This window comes from Crocodylus siamensis, chromosome 6 (assembly GCF_052110815.1).
Source record: "Crocodylus siamensis isolate JL-2025a chromosome 6, ASM5211081v1, whole genome shotgun sequence".
In the NCBI taxonomy this organism is placed as follows: Eukaryota; Metazoa; Chordata; order Crocodylia; family Crocodylidae; genus Crocodylus; species Crocodylus siamensis.
In genome coordinates this window covers 10,013,184-10,030,897 of record NC_143400.1, presented here as the reverse complement: position 1 = coordinate 10,030,897, position 17,714 = coordinate 10,013,184, and the positions used below count along the sequence as shown (strand labels likewise).

The 17,714-nt window shown below is 52.5% G+C and overlaps 1 protein-coding gene across 1 annotated transcript in view; it reads left to right on the top strand.

Annotated features, from left to right (window-relative positions):
* Positions 1-10,389: 10,389 nt before the first annotated feature.
* Positions 10,390-17,714, top strand: part of LOC149860945 (NACHT, LRR and PYD domains-containing protein 12-like) — a 44,222-nt gene continuing 36,897 nt past the window's right edge. The window contains exon 1 of the mRNA XM_090053635.1: positions 10,390-10,461. The gene's annotated coding sequence lies outside the window, so the exon portion shown is untranslated. The remainder of the gene's footprint in view (positions 10,462-17,714) is intronic.

Genomic DNA, 17,714 nt, shown 5'->3' with positions numbered 1-17,714 from the left:
TGCCCACACCGGGGTTACACTTTCTTCCATGAGCAGTGTACTCCATCCAATCTTCCAAGTCATTGATGCAGACATTAAATAAAACCAGCCCCAGGACTGACCCCTGGGGTACTCCACTTGATACCAGATGCCAGCTCGACATCAAGCCATTGACTAGTAACCTCTGAGCCACTTACAGTCCATTCATCCAGCCTGGACTCCCTTAGCTCGCTTGCAAGAATATTGTGAGAGACCGTATCAAAAGACGTAGTAAAGTCAAGGTATATCACATCCACTACTCTCCCAGCAAAGCCAGTCATCAACCAACTCCTTCAGCACCCATGGGTGAATCGCATCTGGCCCCATGGATTTGTACATGTCCATTTTTGCTAAGTAGTCCTCAACCTGTTCTTTGGCCACTCTCAGCTGCTCAGATCCTCCCCAAACTGTGCTGCTAGGTGCAGTAGTCTGGGAACTGACCTTGCCTTTGAAGACTGAGGTGAAAAGGGCATTGAGTACACGAGCCTTTTCAACTTTATCTATCACTAGGTTGTCTCCACTAGCATGCACGAAAAAATGAAAGAAAATACGCAGCCGTATCTGGCCCACTAGGCCATTCTATCTGGCCCATGAGGCCCCTCCAAAAAATAATTGTTACAGGCCCATGGCTGCCTCTCTGAAAGATGGTGGGAGATGGGCTTTCAGAGGTCGTGTGCCATTGAACCAGGAGGAGTTCCCACATTTCAGCTGGGAGTGAAGGCATGGAGCTGGCCCAGCCCAGTAGCACGTGGCTCCCACCTGCAATGCCGGAAGCCCCATTACCTGGCAGGGAGCCAGGCCAGTCTGACTTCAAGGCACACACAAGTGGCCAGGCCAGGTGGGCTCTGTGCCATCATGTAAAGCTCCCGAGATTCAGTCGGATCCATGTGCCACCAAGGGGCTCTGCCTGCCATGGGCCATAAGTGCCCTGAGGGCTCACTGCTTGCTTCTCCTGCTGCCATCCATGGCAGGGGCTGTGGACCATGGAAAGAGGCCCACACCCCCACACACACTCCCACACTTCCTCACAGACTCCCCCAGAAACCCCACATCACCCCACAAAGTGCTCATGTATACCCAGACACCCCTTCACAAACCCCCCACAACCCGCCCCCACACACCCACTCACCCCACATCTCTTCACAACCCCCCCACCACATTCACCTCCCAAAATGACACATGCGTCTCACCCCTTCAATCATAATCTACCCCCCACACACAATATACTGAAGTAAGACTGTATTTTGAACTATTATGCAATCACATCTATATGCACTACTAAAACACATGTTAATCAGGACAATTTTTCAAAATAACATTGAAATATATTCTAGTAGAAGTTTGATTTTTAGTATAAAAGTTGTTATTTTTTCTGTTTGAAGATGGACACCCCACTCTTAAAAGGAGTACTTGTGGGGACAAGGAGAGTGACTCCAGTGGCAAAGGTCAGGGGTTATGGGATGAGACTTCTGGTCCCAAGGTAGTGATCAGGGGGTGGGACACCTGTCAAAGGGTGGGGCTACCCTTGCAGTCCTTGACAGCTCCCCAAAAGTCATTAAGCAGCCCTCCAGCTGAAATAATTGCCCACTCCCGGCCTAGCATATACTTGGGCACCAGGCAGAGGTCAGGAGGTGAAGCTCATTACTTTGCCAGCCACTCCCTTAGAAAAAAACAAAAATATATACTTGAATTTCATCCTAAAGCTTTATACAGCACAACTTGTATGCAACATGGAAAAGAAACCGTTTGCACACCATGGAAAGAAACTGGCTATAAGCTGTTGGGATCCAGAGGCCTCCAGGCCTGAGTTTGATCTTTGTGCTCAGCAAAAACTGCATGTTCAGCTTGAAGTGTGGTCAAGACATGCACCCAGTGAAAGGACCAGATGGAGAAATACTATCCCTGACTTAAAATGAATCAGGAAGTTGGCTAAGTAAACAGTAACAGACTAGCCTGGTATTTCTAGAAGAAGGTGAAATTATTTGGACAGCATCATTCACTGGGTTGTGACAGACACCAATTCAGGAAAATCAACTCCATGACTGCTCTATTTCTCTGTGACCCCTCCCTCCATTACCCTAGCACACAGACTAAAAAATGGCCTTTCTCGGACATGTTCCCATTGGCCTCCTTTGCCAAAAGTTGCTAGACATACCCATTCAGAGGCAAGGTAAAGGTTTTTCAAGGCCTAGAAACAGAAATTCATAAATCCACTGGACAGTATAGGTCAGATTGCACATTAGTGTTAGCAAGAGCTAATTATGAGGGCTGCGTGAAGGGGAACTAGTACTAGTGATCAGTGATTAACACATTTAGGGTTAATACCTTCTCTAAGGTGCACTACTCAGACCTGCCGCTAGAGGACTGATGAGCAGGGGCCTGCAAGTCTGCTTCATGAAGGGGTTGGATCAGCAGTTCCCAAACTTGGACAGATTGCGCACCACCAATTTAAAACAATATGACCTTCAGTACCACCAGCAAATTTTTGTCATATAAAGTAATTACAATAAATCTGTTAAAGCGTACCACTGATGGGATGTCTGCATACCACTGGTGGTACCTTTGCCGTAGATTGGGAACTGCTGGACTAGATGACTTCCTGAGGTCCCTTCCAACCATAATTCTCTATGATTCTCTGTCTGTCCTGCTCGCCGGCTAGTACAGGCCAGGGAGGACACGGTGGGGAAGGGGACCCAACTGTGCCACTTGGATTGTTCCCTCCACCTTCAAATCATCTCACTGCTCCTTATCAGAACCGGAATCCCCTGTCCACCCTGGAATCGCTGCCCCCACCTCTGGATCACCCCCAAACCCCCGACTAGCCCCGACACTGCTGGAGCACTGCACTGCCACCCCTGTCCACCCAAGCGCAGCAGCAGTGGCAGCAGTGGGGACGTTCTCACTCTCTCCCTGCAGCCTGGGCCACCCTCATGCACCCCACAACCCACACCAGGTCCCGCAGCTTCTGGAACACCTTCATAAACCAGCTCTCAGCTCTCTTTGCCAAGCAGATCCCTTCTTACCTCTTGGTGCTGCTGCATAGGGGAAAGAGCTGTAAGTATACAAAAAGGAAAATGAGCAAGACTAGCTCTAAATGGTAACAGGCAGGAAATGGGCGGAGAATACATTAAAAAAAACCCACAAAGCAGCAACCAAGTTGCTGTGAAGTTGAGAGGATGAGGTAGAGGAGACAGGCAGGGATTACATCTACAAATTGAATCTCCAGGAACCTTTTCAGCTTGTGGCACCATGCTTGCTTGTGCCACCATGAAGAAAAACAATTTGTCATCACTAGTAATAATGTGAAATGTGTAACAAAATACACATCTACCATCAAAACTCCCATGAGAGAATCTGCTTCCTGGAGGCAGGTCTCAGCCACCAGCTGCAGGGATTTAGGACCCACCCCTGCAAGAGTCCCAGAACTGGGGATGGGCCATTGCGCTGTGAGCTGATGGTGCCATCCCTCCTTAGCTTCTCCAGCCCACCCAGAAGTCTCAGGCCATGTCACAGGGGCTGCCTGAAGCTTCTCCATCAGACAGGGCCCAGTGCAATGGTGCTCTGATGCCCTGTGGCAGGATGTTGGAGTGCCCTCAGGGTATACACTTGTATGGTTTGCTGGGCTCCTTGGACATTTGTGCACATGCTCCAGGGTGGAGAGAGGGATGTTTTAATTGGAGTGGTTCCAAAAGTCACTCTAATTAAAACGCCTGCAGCGTCACATGTATTCAGTGTCCTGTGCTTCCAAATGGCAGAGGGGACACTGAATAGACATGACACAAAGGCTGCTGGAGCACATCAATTAACACAGTCCAGAAGACTCAAATAATCAACTGAGTCTGCTCTGAAATGTAATTATTAGCATGCATCAGAGCAGATGTCTGACACCTGTACAGGTGTCCTAATTGACTGCAGTGAGCCTGGGAGGACAGCAGGTGCCTGTTGGCAGAATCACTGACTGTAGCAGCTGATTAGGCTAGGACAAAGAGTAGCTCTGTGATGAGCAGGGAGAAGATCAGCACCAACGTTTTCACTGGAAACTGAGGCCTGCCTCCTAAATGAATATTCATTACAATAAAGGTGTTACAGATGACAGTAGGGGAGGCGACTAACGAAGAAGCCAGAGTGCCCAAGAGTTCAAAGCGGGCTATCAGAGGGTGGAAAATGCCACGAGGAAGCTGAGGCTTGTTGCAGCTGGATTCAAAGCAGCCTTTATTCCCCACGAGATGCAGCTGGAGCCGGGCAGCCTTGGTCCAGGAGCTCTCGTGTCAGTGTACTTGAATCTATAACTCCCCGGTGCTGCTACTGACCTGTGTGCACAGGCTGAGCAGTGTCAGGGTGGATAAGCAAAGCGGGTGGCAAAAGTCACGAACCTAAACTGGACCAGGCCAGCCCTTTTGGGATGGGAAGGCCTTCAGACCGCTTGTGGCCAGAGCACCAAGGGGCAAAATGGCCCAGCCTATCCATATGCCAAGGCTTTACTTACTTCTGAAATGATTACAAGCTAGAATCAGGGCTGAGAAGGGCAGCTCTTACTTCCTATTGCTGGGGGTGGACAGAGGGAAAGGGGGAAGTCTTGGGAAAACAACGGTCAGTGAACTGTGACTAGGAAATCTGCACATCTCATCTCTTCTCATTCTCTGTTTCTCTTATGAAGCCCGTGTCAGATCCTGTTCACAGTTTTATCATGTCCTGACTCGGACTCCCCCTGGACTCTCTGAAGCAGAAAGGCATGGAGAAGGTCAATTCTCCAGACCATTTGAAGCCTGTAAACGAGAAGAAACTCTGTTGCATGATATTTGCAAGAAAGAGAGAAAAACATTGTGACCTGAGGATTAAGAGAGAATATTTAACACTAACTGCTGCCGGGGCCGCACTGAGACTGCTCCCTCCTGGCCCCTGCTACTGGTGGGGAAACGGAAAGGCACTTCCACATCCCTTGTCCCCTTCACAGGAGGCACTTCCACATCCCTTGTCCCCTTCGGATAGTGCAGCCACAGGATTTCTGGATTGTCCTAAAGAGAGCAAAACTACAGGCCTGGCACCCTGACAAGTGTCAAGCTGGTCCTGGCCGTGGGGTGGAGGGGCCTCAGGACAGAGGGGTTTCGAGTCCTTCAGAGTGGTGGGAACTCACAATGCAGAGGGAAAGGGATGTACTCCTCACAGCTGCACCAAGGGGCATCCTTAGTCTTTGGGGGCTGCAGGCCAGGTGGGAGAGGCACTTCCTCCAAACTCCTGCTGAAGACAACGTTTCGGTGACTCAACAGTGAACAGATATCTGAACACCTCAGAGGAGTCAGAGGTGCCTAAAGGTGATGGCTCTTTAGCACTCCCCAGCATGTTGTTGGCAAGGGAAGCTGGGGTCCCTCAACCAGATTAACCAAAGGGTCTTTTCAGTCTCAGATGGGACCTGAGAAACAGCAGTAGATTTTTGCGTGTTTGAGGCCTACACGTTCGGACTGACAAAAGCTCATTTTAAAATCTTTTTGTATTCAGGCAGGTACAAAAATCAACTCCACCGGGGGTTACAAAGAGAAAGGACAAGGAGATGAAGTGGTCTGGACAGCAGGATGCACAAGAGCTGAATTCAGCAAATATTTCTGGTATCACGGATGCCTCGAAAACCAAACTGGGGCAGGGCAAATGCAGGCAGAAACCCAAAAGCAGAGACACCCTGTTGTGTATCTGAAGCCAAATGTTGCTCCCCAAGGAGACAGACAATTCAGCAGTTAAAAAGGAGCCTCTAGGTATTGTAGGGAACTTTAAGAAGTCGCAAGCCTATCTGTTTGGGAGACGGTTCACTGGATACGCTGAGCGCTCACCACTGACCTGGTTCCACCACCAGAAAGGTACCAATGCTGAACAGCAGAGCTGGGGTCTTCCCAACCAAGGCTATGATGTGGAAGCCGCTCATGTTAAGGGCAGTGCAAATCTTTTGCTGACTCTTTAGGAGAAAAGGGGAGGGCTTGAACATCCAATATCAGTGATTATAGTGACCGTGCCCTGTTCATTTTCAGAGAAGGGAGAGCTGTGGCAGACTAGGGTGTTAAAGTTAATCTTTGGGTCTTACATGTGCTCGTGTTACCTACAGGTTAGGGAACTCCCCTCTTGTCAGCACGGAGGCAGAAAGGGATCTGGGGGTCATCATTGACTCCAAGATGAACATGGGCCGGTGATGTGGGGAGGCAGTCAGGAAGGCCAACCGCACTTTGGCATGCATCCACAGATGCATCTCGAGCAGGGCCAAGGAGGTGATCCCCCCCTCTATGCGGCACTGGTCAGGCCACAGCTGGAGTACTGCGTCCAGTTCTGGGTGCCACACTTCAAGAGGGATGTCGACATCATGGAGAGGGTCCAGAGGAGGCCACCCGCATGATCGTGGGGCAGCAGGGCAGGCCCTACGAGGAGAGGCTACGGGACCTGAACCTGTTCAGCCTCCACAAGAGAAGGCTGAGGGGGATCTTGTGGCCTGTTACAAACTAGTCAGAGGAGACCAGCAGACATTGGGGGAGTCCCTGTTCCCCCGAGCACAGCCAGGAGTGACCAGGAATAACGGTCACAAACTGGCAGAGGGTAGGTTTAGGTTAGATACCAGGAGGCGCTACTTCACGGTCAGGGCAGCTGGGGTCTGGAACCAGCTTCCAAGAGAAGTGGTGCAGACTCCTACCCTGGGGGTGTTTAAGAGGAGGTTAGATGCACATCTTGCTGGGGTCGTTTGACCCAGGTACTCTTCCCTGCCATGGCGGGGGGTCGGACTAGATGATCTGCTCAGGTCCCTTCTGATCCTAGAAACTATGAAACTATGTCCCGGGATCTCTTGCGCCCACAGCCAGAGACTTGCTGGGCACAGCTGCAGCCAGAGCCAATGGGGTCCAACCACTGCAGAGGGGCAGCTGGGGGCGTCAGTCTCCCTGGTGACCTCATGCCAGGACGTTGTGATGTAAGTGACACGGCCAGTCATTGTTGCACATTATGACATCGGAGATCCCTGAGCCAACCCCCAGCCGCCCCTCTGACTCATCTGCATTCCCATTCCTCATTGGCTGAGCTGAAAGGACTTCTGGGTACTGGATACCCAACAGGCTGGATCATCCATGGCTCGATGTCTAGTCAGGAGAAGAAAGCGAGTGGGGCCTCAGGGGTCTGTCCTGCTCCTGAATTGATAATATTTTCATGGATGCTTTGGAGGATGGGACTGAGTGGGTGCTTAGCTAACTTGCAGGTGACACAAAGGAGGGTGGAGCTGCAGAAAAACAAAATCCATGTTTTTCTATAATTAAAATGAAATGCCACTATCCACACAGGGATCAGTTGAACACAGTGTTTTACTAATATGTTTACAATTTTAAAGCAATTTGGAAACTACCAGTGCCTCAATCACTATAACAAAATAAATACCCATATATTTTGGTGTTTGATCTTTTATCATGGAAAACCAGAGCTTCCCCTCCTCCTTCACTCATCAGGACCTGGATCCAGCTGAAGCTTCCCACCCCACCCCCACTGCTTTGTGGCACTGAGCAGCCCTGATATGCCACTGCCCTGCCCACACCATTGCCCCTCACTCCCCATTCACAGCCCCTCGCCCCCCCCCAGCTCCGCCAGAGGGGCCCCCACCTGCCAGGGCCATAGGACCAGGGACCTTGTGAACCTCCAGCAGTGCCTGAGCCCTGGCTGCCACCTGCAGGAAAGACTGGCTGATGTGGCCAGAGCAGAGGGTGAAGCCCAGCTGCCTTTCCCCACAGGTGGCACGGCTGGAGCCTCCCTGCCCCCGCTCTGCCCTGCTGCGCCAGGTCCTGCCTGATGGGTCACAGAGGGCCCTGGGGGAGGGCAGCAGGGCAGGAAGCTCTGATCCCACTGCCACCAGCCTGCATTCCTCCGATCCCAGGCACAAATCTGGGGGGGCATGTGCCCCCTATGCCCCTCCCTGGGAGTGTACACGGCAGTGGGGAATCAACCACCCCACTAACCCCCGGACAAGCCATCTATGGCTCCTGCTCCCCACCTGGGGCCTTTGTCCAGGCATCCTGGGCCCCACGCACCATCCCAGCTGGGCAGCAGCCCCAGCTCTGCCCAACTCTCCCCTCCCTCCCTATGGGGACCTCAATCCTCCTCTTGTCCCCTCCCTGGCTTACCTGTGGGAGCTGCTCTCATGCTGCCTGGCTGACACGTACGTGTGAGCACACGCACATGAGTGACACCCCTGCCTGATCCCTGCTCCCCCCAGCCCACTGCAGCCTGGAACTCTGCCAGCCTGCAAGGGAACACTGTCTTTCCTGTTTTTCTCCCTAAAAGGAGAAAATGTGAGTTATTCTCCTTAAAATGAGTAAATCCAGGTTTTCCTGCACTTTTCTGTGGCGGACAGAAAACCTGGATCCTAGCTTACGAGACATGTCTCCAGTGCTGTCCACTCTTCTCTCTCCTGCCCTATCTCCTCAGGGCGCAGCATTTTCTGCTCCCTCCCCGGAAACTACTTTTAGGGCTCCAGGGTCCCACTTGTGACACCCATTGTGACACCCACAAGGCTGGGCACAGGCTGGGCTCAAGTCACTGTTCAGTGTGACCTCAGAGGAGCTTCATGTGCTGCTCTGGGAGCAAATTGATAGCAAAATCCCCCTTGCTGGGTTCAAGAAGGGGTAGCCAGGCCCCAGGCAGTGGTAGAGAAAGAAGGGAGGTGTGACAACCCTCAGCCATCACCTCTCCAGCAAGAGGACAGCTTCACACACCACATGTGGCCAGCTGTGGGGCAGGTGAAGGATGGCAAACACCTGGACTAGGATGACAGCGCGTGCAATGCTGTCCAGGAGAGGGCAGGCCGAAGAACCCCAGTGCTCCCTGGAAGGAGATAATTGTGACTCCCCTGGCCCACAGGCTGTCCACACTGCAGGCTCCTCAGGCTGTTTTCTCTTTGGTGGCCAAGGCCGAGACAGTAGGTTGGAAGAGATGGCAGAGCAATATTTCACCCAGTGTAGCTTGTGACTAATTCAGACTCACCTGACCAGTGTCTGGGGCGAGCCTATTCCTGCCCCCCCCCCCCCCCCCCCCGTGTGCACACACATACTGGATGATCAAGTGTCCCCAGTCTAGGAAAAGGGAGATGCTTCTGCATCGCTGGAAAGCAAATCCATCACCACCCTGCCTCCCAAACAGAACAACAGGTCATGTGCACGCCCCCCCAAGACAGCCTGCTTGCAGGTACATGGTCACTGGGCCTCCTGCAGTGTCCCCGGGACACTGTCAGGACTTGCAGGAAAAAGCCTCCCCAAGAGCTGAGAAGGAGGCAGTCCTAGGAGACCCTGCTCAGCACTGGACACGGAGGACAATGGGCTCTGTTGGGGGAGCTCCCACCACCTGTCAGGAGCTGTCGCTTCCCCGTGCAGAAACCAGGTGCCGGTTCTTTTTTCTTTTTTCAATGGATTTTTTAATTTAAATCAGATTTTTTTACATTTAAATTATAAGTAGTTTTTCCTTTTTAAAAATGAATCAGCTTAAAATAAAATTGAATAAGCATAGGCTGCAGTATAAATTTAGTATTATCTATTAAAATGATTTAAATAAAATGTGTTGAGTCAATGAGTCTCTACTAAAAACTCTGGGATTAAGGGCTGGTTTTCTTCTATATAAGATTAGAGGAGAAAATCTAACTTCTGAGACCAAGCTTTAAAAAATATAGCCCAATATTTCATACATTAGGGGCTTGGCTCTGCAAGGGATGCACAGTCTCTGCTACTGGATGCAGAGGCATCACAGGTGTTGGAAACTGGTGTCTGCAGGAATCAGAGGCCATCACGTGTCCTCCTTCGTCAGGATAATCCACCGAGCCCTCCAGCATGGTGCCAGAGTCCGGCATCAGACTCTCTCCCTGAAGGTTACAGTGCTGTGCCACAGTCTGTTGAGTGGTTTTGAACCTGAGGTCAATTTGTCGTCCCCTTGTTCTTTCATGCAGGGAGTGCCCCATCTATCCACTGTAAGCAGGAGCCAGCTTGTATGGCATGGTAGATAAGTAGAGGCATGAGTGTCTGCAGTTATAATCCATGTTATGTGGGCCAGCGATGTGTTCTGGGTTGATGAGGGAGCAAAGCTTTCACCTGCGTTTGCTACAAAGCCTGGTGCCAGCATGCCTTGGTGTAAATAGGAGCTAGGTGCAAATAGGAGTTCAATAGCCTGATGCTTGAAGGAAGCTGTCTGGGATTATTCATCTCTGATTCCCTGAGTCTACCAGGTGCACCTGTACTGTGCATTTCCAGGAGGGCTCACTGTGACACAGGGCTGGAGAGGGAAGGTGAGCGCCCGACTGAGAGTGAAGGGAGCAGAATGGGCTGGACCGCAATGAGAAAGTGAAACTCTTTGAATCCTGCCAGCTCAGCAAGGGCCTTGGCTGCCTCAAGAGGAAGAAAAATGGATCGTGTCTTATGCTGAGCCTGCTTGTTTTGCTTCTGCAGGGTGAGTTCAGCATGAGCAGCACTTTGCTTGTCTATAAACAGTTTGGATCGGTCTGTTTTTACCTTTCTCCAGGACGGGTGGGTTTTCTGTTAGAAGAGAAGGGGTGCGGTGGCAGGACAGTGCGTGGGGCAATGAGTTCTTGCTTTCCCCAGGAAGGAGCTTCTACAGGCCTGGGATCCCCTTGTCTGGCAACCTGTGGCTGCACAAGCTGGTGTTTCCACTGGACGCAGAGGAGTGTCTGGGCCGTGCTGCTCCCTGCAGCACCCCAGGGAGCTGGCAGGTGTTTTGTGGCAAGGCACAGGGAGGCAGAAGGAGGGAGGAAGTGGGGGCTGGCAGGAGCTGTAGCATAAGTGAAGAAGGAGACTTGAGCCAAGGGTGCAGGACAGGGAGCAGACCTGTCTGGGCGAAAGTCAGCTTTCTCCACACAGAAAGACTGGATCTCCACACTGAGAGACTCGGACCTTTATATCCTTTATGGTCCTTTCCCCCTCCCCACCCCATGGAGAAGCACAGATACCCCCACCACCCACCAAGCCTCCACTCCCTGCAGACTGCCCTGGTGCTGGGGGCGCTGCTCCATCTGCCCGCTGCTCTGCCCTGGTCAGCGCCCAGAGGTGCCACCATGATCAGGGCAGGGCATTAACTACAGGGAAGGAGGAAGCCAGGGAAATGGGTGCAGAGGACGCCATTGCTAACACACTGAGGAAGATGCCGGGGGAGGAGAGAGGGGGAGAAACACAAACAGGGAAGTGAGGCAGCATTATTGCATTCTGGTCACTTTGCTGATCAGCGGCTTTCTTTTTCCAATCCAAGGTCCACACAAAACTGTCCTTTGCTGGAGACTGATGCTGGGTGCAGAGAAACCCCCGACACTAGACACTAACAATTCCATGAATTGTAAAACACAAGTCTAATGTCACAGAAATTACCCATCTTCAGTACTCTGGACTATTAGCAGCAATAACTGACTAGAAAATGCTGCCACCGCTGTGTGCAGCTTTAACTCAGTTTGCTCCATTACAATACACAAAGACTCTGTGTACAGACAACCTATGGCAGGATTTTAAAAATCCCCTGGAGATCCCATTTCTGTGAAGGCAACAGCCACGTAACTTCATACTGTATGTGCTTTTTTGTCTGAAGTCCGAGGGAGACTCTGGGAGGTCGAAACTGTGTTGGTGATGTTTCATAGATTTCATAGACATTAGGGCTGGAAGGGACCTCGGGAGATCATCGAGTCCAGCCCCCTGCCCAAAGGGCAGGAAGTCAGCTGGGGTCATAGGATCCCAGCAAGATAAGCATCCAATTTACTCTTGAAGGTGTTCAATGTAGGCGCTTGAACCACCTCTGAGGGCAGGCTGTTCCAGACCTTGGGGGCTCGGACAGTAAAGAAATTCTTCCTTATGTCCAGCCTGAAACAGTCTTGCAGGAGTTTGTGACCGTTCGACCTCGTCATCCCTTGGGGCGCTCTGGTGAACAGACGTTCCCCCAGATCCTAGTGGTCACCCCTGATAAACTTATAGGTGGCCATCAGATCACCCCTGAGCCTGCGCTTTTCCAAGCTAAAGAGTCCCATGGCTCTCAGCCTGTTATCGTAAGATCTGTTTTCCTGACCTCTGATCATGCGCGTGGCTCTCCTCTGGACTCTCTCAAGCTTCTCCACATCCTTTTTGAATTGTGGGGCCCAAAACTGGATGCAGTACTCCAGCTGTGGCCTCACCAAGGCCGAGTACAAGGGGAGAATGACGTCCCGGGATTTGCTCGAGAAGCATCTATGGATGCAAGCCAGCGTTTTGGTTGCTTTACTAGCCGCAGCATCGCATTGCAGGCTCATGTTCATCTTGTGGTCAATGATGACCCCCAAGTCTCTTTCTTCTGTAGTGCTAACCAACGTAGCACTGCCGAGCCTATAAGGATGCTGCAGGCTTTTCCTCCCAAGGTGGAGAACCTTGCATTTTTCGGTGTTAAACACCACGAGGTTCTCGTCCGCCCATTTGCTGAGCTTGTCCAGGTCAGCCTGGATCACCCGCCTATCTTCTGGCGTGGATGCTTTGCCCCAAAGTTTGGTGTCATCAGCGAACTTGGCCAGTCCACTCCCGACTCCAATGTCCACATCATTAATGAAGATGTTGAACAGGATGGGTCCCAGGACAGAGCCTTGAGGGACCCCACTGGTCACAGGGCACCACGTTGAGTGACTGCCATCGATTACCCTCTGGGTCCGACCACGGAGCCAATTTCCCAGCCAGCGGATCACGGTGGAGCCAAGGCCACAACTGGGCAGTTTGGCCAAGAGGTGATCGTGGGATACCAGATCAAAAGCTTTTTTGAAGTCAAGATATATGACATCAATCTCTTCTCCCTTGTCCAGGTGATAGGTCACCTGGTCATAGAAGGAAATGAGATTGGTCAAACAAGACCTACCCGCAACAAACCCGTGCTGGCTATCCCTTAGGATGTTAGCCTGGGCCAGTCCCTCAAGGATGGCCTCCTTAATAAACTTTTCTAGGATCTTCCCCAGGATAGAAGTCAGGCTAATGGGCCTGTAGTTAGCCGGATCCACTCTCCTCCCTTTCTTGAAGATCGGCACCACATTGGCCTTCTTCCAGTCTTCGGGCACTACACCAGAGCGCCAGGAGTTTTCAAAGATCCGTGCCAGGGGCTGGGCTATGACGCTCACCAGCTCCTTGAGTACCCTGGGGTGCAGATTGTCAAGGCCGGCTGACTTGAAGGTATCCAGCTTTTCAAGGTGTTCCTTCACGAGGTCGGCATTTATGGAGAGTAGAGGATCCCCATCACTCGGATCTCCCTGTCCCATAGCAGGCATGGGCATCCCATGGGACTGATGAAAGACTGACGCAAAGTACCTATTTAATAGGTTGGCTTTTTCCTGGGCGTCAGTTTTCAGTTGCCCCATCTGGTTTAGCAGGGGTCCAACATTGCCCTTGCTTTTCCTCCGGCTCCCCACATATCTGAAAAAGGACTTTTTGTTATCCTTGATGCTTGAAGCTAGTTGGAGTTCAGTTGCAGCCTTGGCTTTCCTGATTTGGTCCCTGCAGGACCGGACCAGCGGGCTTTCCTTTTTAGTCGCAGGAGGTCCGCTAGGTCCCTAGAGAGCCAGGAGGGCTGCTGTGCCTTCTTGCTGCCTTTCCTCCGTGTTGGAATAGATTTAGCTTGTGCCTTGAGGATCGCTTCCTTGAGAAGCAACCACTCTTCTTGAACTCCCATCTCCCTGGGGTCACGGTCCCTGAGGGCCTGACTGACAAGCCTCTTGAGCTTGTCAAAGTCGGCTTTTCTGAAGTCAAGGACTTCTGTGTTGCTGACTGACTTGCCAGCGTTACGGCAGATGGTGAAGGTGATCAGCTCGTGGTCGCTGTCACCCAGCTCCCCATCGATCACTAGGTCGCCGATTAGGTTGTCCCCCATAGCCAGTACCAGGTCGAGCAGCGCTTTGCCTCTCGTTGGCCCATAGACTTCTTGAGTCAGGTAGCGGTCATCCACGCACGAGAGAAAGCTTTGCGACCGCTCGGATTTTGCTGAGTGATCGTCCCAGGAGATGTCCGGGTAATTGAAGTCACCCATGACAACCAAGGTCCTGGAGCAAGCGACCTCAGTCAGTTCCCGGGCGAACTCCTGGTCAAGCTCAGGACTTCGAGTGGGAGGTCTGTAGTAGACTCCCACTGTTATGTCCCCTGTGCCGTTTTTCCCATGAATTTTTACCCAGAGGGTCTCTAGCTGTCCATGCCAGTCGCCAACATCAGCTTGCAGGGACATGTAGCTTTCCTTGACATAGAGAGCTACACCCCCGCCCCTTTTGTCAACACGATCCCTCCTGTACAGGGTATAGCCCTCTATACCCGTGGTCCAGTCATGGGTGGAGTCCCACCAGGTCTCCGTTATCCCAATGACATCGTATTTCTTTGCACTGAGCAGGAGGACGAGCTCCTCCTGCTTGTTGCCCAGGCTCCTGGCATTAGTGTACAGGCAGGCAAGTGTGCCCTTAGGGGCTCTTGCCTTGCCCACAGATTGTGCCAGGGCTGGGGCAGGGGTGGGCTCCCTTAAGTGCCTTGGTCTGCTGGCTTTGCAAGGGTCACTCAGTGGGCCAGCAGTGGCAGTCGTCCCCCCATCCCCCAGCGGGCTTAGTTTAAAGCCCGGTGCAGCAGGTCAGCCAGGCTGGCTGAGAAGAGCCTCCTCCCCAGGGGGGAGAGGTGGAGGCCATCTCTTCCCAGCAGCTCGCTGCCTCTCTCTCCAAAGAGTGGGCTGTGGTCATGGAAGCCAAAGCCTTCCCGATGACACCAGCTCCACAGTCTTTGGTTCACTGCATGGATCCTCCTCTCCCTCCTCAGCCCATAGCCCGAGACTGGGAGGATCGACGAAAACACCACCTGAGCTCCCAGACCCCTAAGCCCCGCTCCCAACTCCCTGTAGCGCCTCATGACCTGGCTGGGGGTGCTCCGAGCCGTGTCATCGGTGCCCACGTGAATAAGGAGCATGGGGTAGTGGTCTGTGGGCCGGAGGAGCTGCGGGATCCTCTCCGCAATGTCTCGGATGCGGGCCCCTGGGAAGCAGCAGACTTCCCGGGCTAAGGGGTCGGGGAGGCAGTTTGCCCCCTCAGTGTCCCGCAGGATGGAGTCTCCCACAACAAACACCTTTCGCTTTGACTTGGGGAGAGTGGGGGCGGTAGCTGTGGTTGAGCCTGGTTTGCCTGCGGGAGCCAGCAACTGAGCAGGCTCTGCTGGGGCTGCAAGAGGTGCGAACCTGTTGCTAAGCTCCGGCAAGGGAGGGGCCTTGGTGCGGCGGGCCTTGGGGCCCTTGACCACCTTGGTCCATGCCCCTGACTGGGCAGAGCAGGAGGTCCCAGAGTCCTCCTTAGTCCTGGAGGGAGACGGTGCTCTCCCCTGTGGCTCCCAGGGGAGAAGGGCCTGGCAGTAGGAGTCTATGCAGGTCTTGCCAAGTACACCTGCTTGTAAAGTCTCCCTGGTTCCCCTCCCTACTGTGTGAGTGGGTGTTTTCTCTGGGAGGTTCATGCCACAGTGTTTACTTTGCTTCCGCAAGGGTTTGTGTAAAGGCAGGTTTCAGTCAGGGAGTGCTGTGAGCAGCATGAATGCCCGACCTCTGTCCTGGGCTCTGAGTCAAGTCAGCTCTGGAGGCCACACTGTTTTCCATCAAGCAGTTATCAGTACTGGGCTGAGATTCCTGGAAGAAGGTTTCATGAGGTCCCTTCCAGTCCTAATGTCTATGAAATCTATAAGCCGTGGGGAGGCTATGTCACAGAGGTCATGTGGTGGGATGTGGTACAGATGTTCAATGAAGTGCTCTAACTTAAAGCACTTTAGCCTGATACTATATTCATCTGGGGTTAACTTAGAAGCAGGATCCACCATTTTTAAAGATCTCTATGTGCTGTGAACATTTGCTCTCTTACAGTTGTAGAGCCCTTTCTGTGTGCTTATTGTGTGGTAAGTGTATCTTCTGTACCCAGCCTGAAATAATGACAGTGAGAAATTATAGTGAGCTTCCCATAGATAATCCTTTAATTGGTTGTTTTGTGGTATTGCCTATTCATAATGTAGATCACCATTCTGCCTGGGAGTCACAATTTGGTGAGCTTTACAGTACAGAAGATATTGGTAGATTCATAGATTTCTAGAGTTGGAAGGGACCTGGTAAATCATCGGGTCTGAGCCCCTGCTCCATTGGGTCTGACCCCCTGCTTAACTAACTGGGGTTACTTAAGAAGAGTGCAGGGGTTTGAGGGGAACTGCACCTCAAGCTGTGGACAAGCAAAACTCGTGACGTGGGTGACCCTGTGTGTGTTAAGGCACAGCAGGGTGAAAGCTGCAGAGATGATAGCCTGTTGCAGTGCACATGGGTGCCCTGCACCTAAAAGCAGAAATGGCAGGAGAGACCCCTAGTGGTGAGGAGGGGAGGCTCCACTGCCAGTCACCAGGGCAGCACAGGTGCTGGTTGCCAGGGAAACCAAGGGGGTCAGCTGACATGAAGGGGCAGGGCTTGGCCCCTTCTTAAGCCCAAGCATAAGGCCAGGAGGGCAGTTCTCCTCTGGCAGCCAAGGAAGGTGGAACCTGTTCGAGCAAGCAGAGCAGGGAAGCCGGATGGCCTGCGCAGTTGCGCCGTGATGAGACTGGGTGGAGGAAAACCCCGGTAGGGATAGAACATGGACTTTTGACCGGGCGGTTTAGTTTACGTTATAGCCCAGGGGCTTTGTGTTTTGTATTTGGTGTTTACTATCCAACCAGAGGACCGGGTGAGGCTATTAGGGGTGGAGGAGGCCTCATAGGGACACCATGGTAGCATGGGGTTTCCTGGTGCCAGAGAGGGCGCAGCATTGTTTAGGGGCGCGTTGGCCCCAGCCCCGAAGCTACGGGGGGCAGCAGGGAGCCCCGGAGCGAGAGGGGGCAGCAGGGAGCCCCGGAGCGAGGGGAGGCAGAGAGGGGCCCCAGAAGTAAAGAAGAGGGCCAAGACATAGGGCAAACCATGTCAAGTAACATCTGCGAGGCTTGGGCTGCGGTGTAGGGGAGGAGAAGGAGCCGCAAGTAACACCCTCTGACACCGGGCATATAAAATGGGCAGCCTCCTGCTAATTACATCACTCAATCAATTAAGATCAAGGCGTGGCAGGAGAGTAAGCAGGAGGTGGGCCCAAGACAGGAAGGTGGAGCCACCCACAGAAAGGCTCCAGCGTGCCAGTCCTGTTACATAGCCCCTGCTGCAGCCACGAAGCCTGCCAGCTGTTGAGAAGATTGGTGCAGTGGGGTCCTGGGGCCTGTCTTGGGGCGGGGGAGACACTACTGCAGGCCTGGCTGCTAAGCTACTGTGTTACCAGTTACCAATCAATCATGACTCACTCAGGGACCAGATAAATACACAGTACCTAGGTAATGGAACCAGTTAATTACCATCAATCAACACCTACAAAACCACAGACTAAGGAGAGGAAAGAGTCAATACAGACAACTGCCCCAAGACAGACATGGTCAGTCCTACAAGCACCCATGTCACGAGTTTTGTCCGTCAGCAGCTAGGGGTGCAGGGCCCCAGAACCCCCTGCACCGATCTCCTCAACAGATGGCAGGCATTGTGGCCTCAGCAGGGGCCACCACCCCTGCAGCCTTCACCCCGCTGCACCTTAAGACACACAGGGTCACTCATGGCACGAGTTTTGCTTGTATGCAGCTTGAGGTGCAGTTTCCCCCAAACCCCTGAACCAATCTTCTTGAAACTTGGCAGACTTT